This window comes from Dicentrarchus labrax, unplaced genomic scaffold (assembly GCF_905237075.1).
Source record: "Dicentrarchus labrax unplaced genomic scaffold, dlabrax2021, whole genome shotgun sequence".
NCBI lineage: Eukaryota > Metazoa > Chordata > Actinopteri > Moronidae > Dicentrarchus > Dicentrarchus labrax.
In genome coordinates this window covers 12,014,858-12,021,841 of record NW_026136704.1, presented here as the reverse complement: position 1 = coordinate 12,021,841, position 6,984 = coordinate 12,014,858, and positions in this window count along the sequence as shown.

Genomic DNA, 6,984 nt, shown 5'->3' with positions numbered 1-6,984 from the left:
CCAGTGTGGTGTTTGATCAGGACAATGAAGTTATCTGTGTTCCTTACAACATATTTGAATTCAACCTCATGCACCAAAAATTATCATAAAGAAGCCAAACGCTTGCTTAAAGGCTGGATGTATTTGAAGACTGGAAGTGGCATTAGGTTTTTTAAGCATTTTAATGTTTCCTGGAATCGTCATGCAAACTATCAGATGGTGTAACCTTGCAGGGGTTTATTGGCTAAAAATACATGATATTATAGACTGTTTGAGAGTTGGAGGTCTTTATTTATTGCCTCGCTATTAACTCTGATACAAACTCTGGGTGGTGTACATGTTGTTCCCCAACTTTTCCACTAGAGTGCACTCCTATCAACAGTTTGAGTGCATAAAGGTCCTCTTTTGACCAGAGAGTCCGGACAATTCTGAGAAAGATTAAGTGAGCTACAGAAGAATTAGCCTATTATGCAATATTTGCACAACATCATGACAATATTCGACTGCAATGGGCTGGTTCTCTATTCATCATCAAGTGTCTCAATCCATTCCTGAGTTTGTGCTTCATTAGCACAACAAATGTTGGGGAAAATCTCTGGCCATATTAGATCCAAACATACCACAAATCAAACAGACTAAGCACTAATCATATTCATAGAGAGCCATTACACACAGTATCTTCATCCTCCAGCATACTATAACAACCTAAAGCCAATTATTTCAGTTATATGTCAGATGTTTTATGAAAATTAAGAAGTTGTGTAGGGTGAGCAGCCCAGTTTTGAAAGGTCAGTTAAATATCTCTAGCTAAAGTTTAGGAAACAGTGTAGCTTGAGCCAAGCAGCATAATCCACAGGCCCAATCATGTGGATGTAATTACAGTGCAGTGAAGCAGTCACCTCATTTGCTCATTTCCGAGGTATTGCGTGGTGTAGGCTGCACCACCAGTTTACAAATCCTGTGTGTTCATCACTGATGTTGGCTTTCAAAGTCTAAGCTCCAGTTAAAAACACAGATGGTTTATCTGAAATTAATATGCATTTTGCATGAGCCCTTTTTAAATTAAGATTAGAATGTAATTTGCATGTGTCAGAAGTGATACTACGCCTTTAGCTACCCTCATGTGTTTTGAATATAATTGTAATTTTGCACAGGGCAATAGAAAATGAGGGGAGGGACATGACAAAGGAAACATTTAAACAAGAGAGCTCATTGTGTTTGGCAAACAGCAGTAACCACTGATATCGTTAGAGCTGACTCCAGGCCTGTGCTGAAAATGCTTTAAAATCCTCCCTTTCCTGTAACTTTACCTTGATGTTTAGAGATACATGTTTGTGGCCTGAAGAAAGTAGATCCAATCTAGTTTTGCAGGGACAGAAAGACCCACAGTAAAATACAGCAGATGTAACATTTATAGCTTTAAATGTTTATTTCAATGTGAAGATAACTTTGTTTCCTACACTTGAATCTGTTTTCACTCCTCTGTGAAAGACTGTAAATGTTTACAACTGACATGCTGTCACTCCTTGGTGGTTTGCAGAAATTGAGCAACCTTTGGTTCTGACTTGACTTTTGTAGAGCAGTGCAACTGAGAAACATGCAAAACTGAGTAAGTGTTAGCCCCTGTGGATTTAGAGGTCATGTAAGTCTCCTCTTTTTTATCTCATTCCAGTCACAGCCGGGCACCTCTCACTGTTCCTGCCCCAGTCAAAAGTCATTAGCATATCCAGCTCTTTCAACTCGTTCAAAATGCAGCATCGAGGATTTGAACTGGAGCCAAATGAAAAGATCATAAACCCTAAATTTGAATGTCTCTCCACTGGTTACAAGTTAGGTCGTGAAGTGATGCTGGGTTTACGGGGTGTTTCAACAACAGCCAGGTAGATGTTCAGTGACATTACAAAGCACTGACTGCCCTGTGTGCAGAAAATGTAGATCCTGAAGCCAAGACTAAAAGCACAGTGGGTGCGGTTCAGCCATCAGTGCTCCTACAGTGGAATGAGCTGCCTGAAGCTAGAAACTATTTTTCCATTTAATTATTTTGATGTTATTTAAAATGTAATATTTCAAATTTTAAATTCAATTTTATGGGGAAATTTGACATTACTTATTTATTTGCCTCTGCAGCACTTTGGGGTTAATGAACATGTAGAGCACGGATAGAGACAGTTTAAAGAGTTCAACGAAAAATGGCAGTGGAGGTAGAAAAAACAAAGGTGGTATCCTTTGAGAAAACCTTTACACAGACCAGCCCAGCAACTCCTGATGGAAACCAGATGACGGAGAGCAGGGGTCACAGGATATATCCCTTTTCCTCTGGGGAAACTCCCTCCTCAGACCACCGATATGAGACGGGTGATGCAAGACTCCTGCTACTCCAAGACTGACCTGATTATTCTGACCAAGTAACATGGCTTTGGGGACTAATTAAATGTTATTCAGAAAGACATGTATTTATATCTTTCAAAAGCTATGAATTGCACATTAAAGTGGTAGATCAGCATGTTATGTGCGTGTTGCACTGTTCTCAAACACACATTTCATAACATGCATGTCAGAGTGTAGGTCGGCTAGGTGCAAGGTCCTCAGGACAGGTCATTTTCAGCTTTGTATTATTATTATAACAGTAAAGGTGAATGTGTGTTTTATAGTGTGCATAGTGCTGATAGTGGCAAATGTTATCTTTTTGGGTGTATCTGTTAATATTGTGTCCCAGTATGTTTATTTTCTGTTGCCTTTTGTGTACAGTTGCCTTCTTGTCTCGTCTTCCTGTTGTTATTCTTCCTTTTCCCTAAATAGATGTGTAATGTGTAAATAATGCAGCCAGTGGTTTACTGTGTTTCTTCCTCTTTAGAGACTGGAATGTGGAGAAAGTCAGGCCGTGCTCTGTGTTGACCCATGATAGATAAATCTGACCAGAATTGACCCAGGGGCAGATAGAGCTGTGTTTATGTGTGACCAATAAATTCCGTAAAAGAGATTATCTCTTTGATGCCACAGCAGACGTTGCAGGCGGCTTTTAGGATTAGCTGCTGTAAAGCAAAACAAAAAAGTTGCAAGACTAATACCAATTTTGTTTTTTTATGAAAAAGTGCAGGCAAGGCCTTCATTGAGAAGTCTATATTTTATAAACATAAATAATGTATCTTAAGTTGTTTTTCCCCTTAAACTTAATATTGAAAAGTTTGGAAAAGTACTAACTATAGTCAACAGATCATTTGGTAAATATTCCAAGATTTATCATGTAAAAAGCAAAATATTTTTCTCATCCTAAGGGATCCAGCTTCTGGTGTGAAATCATTCAAAAGCATGGTACAGAATATCGGTCTTTAAAAACTGAAACAGGAATGCACATAACATTGAAGATGTTGTAATATCAGTAGTCCAAAGGATGTTCACTTTTCCAACTCAATATGCTTTCTAGAAAACACAATGTAAGCCAAACTGGAAATAAGCCAGTAATCCGTTAGAGTAACACAATCCAGGATGTGTTCTTTGACAAGCAAAGTCATGCTTTTCTCTCACATACCTCATTTCAGACGCTGTAGATACAAAACAGATAACCTGAAACAGTTTCAAGACCACCTGGAAAAAAAGCATAGTTCCTATTGTATGTTGGTATATTAACAGTGCTGTATGAAGGAAAATAATAATATACTGAGCAAGAAAATATATGAAAAATATCAGAACTTGACTTTGGCTAAGATGGAAGACTTGTGAACAGCTGATGGAAGTGTCCTAAATTCAGTGTAAGTAGTTTTTTAACAAAATACGACAATCAGCGTAATAAAACCCTTACTGTACAGCACTGACCATAAGCTGCTCCTCTACATGCTGAGTCATGGTGCAGTTTTTTTTTTTATGTGATGGGTCAATAGAAAGAGTTGTTTATTATTTCTGAGAAGTTGGACCTTTTGCTGAGGCGAGGTGATTTAAGCCACAGCAATATTTTGGGAAAACAGCAGTTCCCAATCTTTTTCTGACCTTCATGTGTAACGTATGTATTATTGTTTTCTTGCTATGCGGGTCAGTTCAGGACAGTGACCAGTTCACACTGCAATCTGATACAGGCCTCATTAAAAAAGTAATGTGAACAGCCAAAAAAAAAAAAAAAAAGATGTGATTAGAATTGAGCACTAAGACTTGCAGTGGCAATGTCGCATCAGAGGCACAGAGTAAAGATATTACTGTGTTTTCCAAAAATGATTTTCTTTCTGCTTTTAATCAACTTTAAACCCCATGGCAAAGTCCAGATACTGTCTTAAACAACGATGTGCCACCAAGTGTTTAATATGAGCATCAAATTCAATCAAAAGCATGGACCTTTGCTAATATTGAGGATCAAACTCAATAAATACAATGTAAAACCCAAATCGATGTATTGCATTTTCATTGTTTAAGCCAAATGTAATTGTCTTTAGGATTTACCGAATGCATAATAATGACAAATGTTTTAGTGGCTCTTAGAAAAACAAGCAAATCTTTTGTGGCCTGTGACGAGTTGAGCTGATCTTTTGTTTGTCTGAAAAACAAAACCTCTGTGCTGAGCTGCAGTCCGCTGACACAGTGCCTTGGTGTCTATTGTCACGGCAGCACGACGAGCCAGAGGGCATTCAGAGCACTGATATTTCAGTATCACTGCTGTCAAATGAAAACTTCAAATCTCCTTCAACTCTTCTAGGAATACAAAACCAGGTTATGTTCAAGTAAATAAACAATTTTAACTTTTAACGTTCTAAACAAAAGCTTAAGAAACTACTTTCTGAAATCAGTCTTGGGTTTCACAGCCTCCTGCGGGAATGGAAAGTAAAACCGTGCAGCGTTCGCAGCAGCATGGGCTCATTGTTGAAGCAAAGTGAATTAGCTGCTTGGATAACTTGATCCTCCAGAGGATCTATCAGGGAAGGTCAAATTGTATTTGTTTGATAGTTGTTCAAGCAAGAGCAGAGCACTTAATAAAGACACCCTGGTTCTGCTTGCCTGAATTAATTATACACAGTTCAAAGCTTCCCTCTGCTTTGAAGTAATTAAATCTCGGAGCCAGACAACTGCAGAGAGGGAAGTGATTACCCTTTGATTTCTTTGCTCACATGTGACACACACCATATTGCAAACAGCACACCTAATCTTGAGTTGTTTTCAAAAAATAAAATTAGTTATGATGTTTAAAATGTTCTGTCTACTGTTGGTGTGCTCTGAAAAACAAACTTAGAACAATAAAACGAGCTAAAACAAGAAAAGCCCCTTTTTATTCAGTAAAAGCTGAGGCAGAGAAGTCTTGTTCAAACTTGAATAAATGTGAACTGCTGTTTGTTTAGTAGCAATTACATCACAAACGTGCACTTAAAAAATGCTAGCAATTGCAGTTTTTTCAGACATCAACTGACTGAATACAGTCTCAAGGTCTCTATTGACCCAGCTTTATCCACAGAGAGCCACCTGTAAAATGTCTCTTGTTCTCCCGATTACTGCCGCTCTTCCTGTGACTATCACCGTATTTGTGCGATAACATTACTTCAAACCAAAGATGCCATGAGGAAAGTTTCTTCATTGACAGTGCTCTGCAGACGTATTAGAACTTGTCTGTTTTTCTTTAATTTCATGGGAAATTGACTTTCTATGTCAGCAGTTGGGCAACCATGTCCCAATTCAATGTCACTGCGTGCATTTGCGAGTTCAGCATGATTTGTTTGTCAGTGTCAAACAAATGTCAACATTTCTGTCAAGACCTCTATTGATTCCACCTCTGAGAGAAAGTTCTTTACCTCCACCGGCTGTAAAACATTGTCAGTTCTCTAATAAATTGTGCTTCATTGTGTGTTTTCTCTTAACAGAACAGTAATCACATATATACAACATCGCTGTTGTCAGCTGGTCTATAATGTAGACCAGCTGATGTGTTGACATGCAATCTTTATAATGTATCATAAAGATTGCATGTCAACACATTTGTGCATGTCCCAGACTACACAGAGGGACAGTGTTACTGAAATGTAAATATACATGTGACTTGATTCAGTGTAGCTTTCTGATTAAGTTCCACTGACATTTCAGTCATATCTGACATTCTTAAACACATCATTTCACTTCAAACCATCATAATTTAAACTGGGGAGTGTGTTTAGCTACAATGGTGGGTCCAAAGTGAAAAGAAAATCCCCTCACTTTTAATCTATAACTTTATTTGTTGTGCTGTTGCATTTCCTGAATGTCTTTGCAATTTCACAGCGATGGTGAGAATCTTTATCTCGGCGCTACTGAAGGCACCCGGGTGCAGTTTCTGATGGATGACTGGTTCTTTAGGTCTCAGCATGTCTGCGCTTCAGGAGATGGACAAAAAAAACACAAACATCTGGAAGTGTTTTCTGCAATGAGGTCAATCCACTGAGGGCTCTCAGGCAGACTCCTGAAGAGAATAGAGTTGTATGCACACATTCACACATTCAGAGGCATACAAAGACTCAAATACAAGACAACAGTGGGGACTTTGGCTTGTTTAAAGAGCTTCTAAATGTCTTCTGTATTCTGAGGCACGTACAACTATGATGCAATCTGTGTAAAAACCCTTTGGTTTAGTCACGCGTCTATTGGCTGTTTCTGAGTGTCCTGGGGTAAAAGATGTGTCACAGAAAGGGGGGCACAATGTGAATGTTTTCTCTGTCTCAAAGGACAAAAACTCATTGCCAGACACCACACAGGAGATTTGTAAGCTGCCATTACTGAAACCCGGCTCCCTCTTTCTCCTTTCTCTACTCGTCTCCTTCCCAGTCACCTCCTTGGCAGGGTACCAGCCCAGTGTAGCACGATATTCTGCCAAAACCCGGCGTTTCTGCCCTCTTTACTATTTTTTAAGGACCATTCAAGACCACAAGTGTGTGTACGTGTCTGTGAATCACACTTTCAAGTAAATAAAGATAAAAAGGCTCTATACGAAACGTGTTACTGAGTTGTAAAAAGTGAAGAAACTGCTATGAGGGTAAACTGCTAAGATCTAAGCTTTCCTCT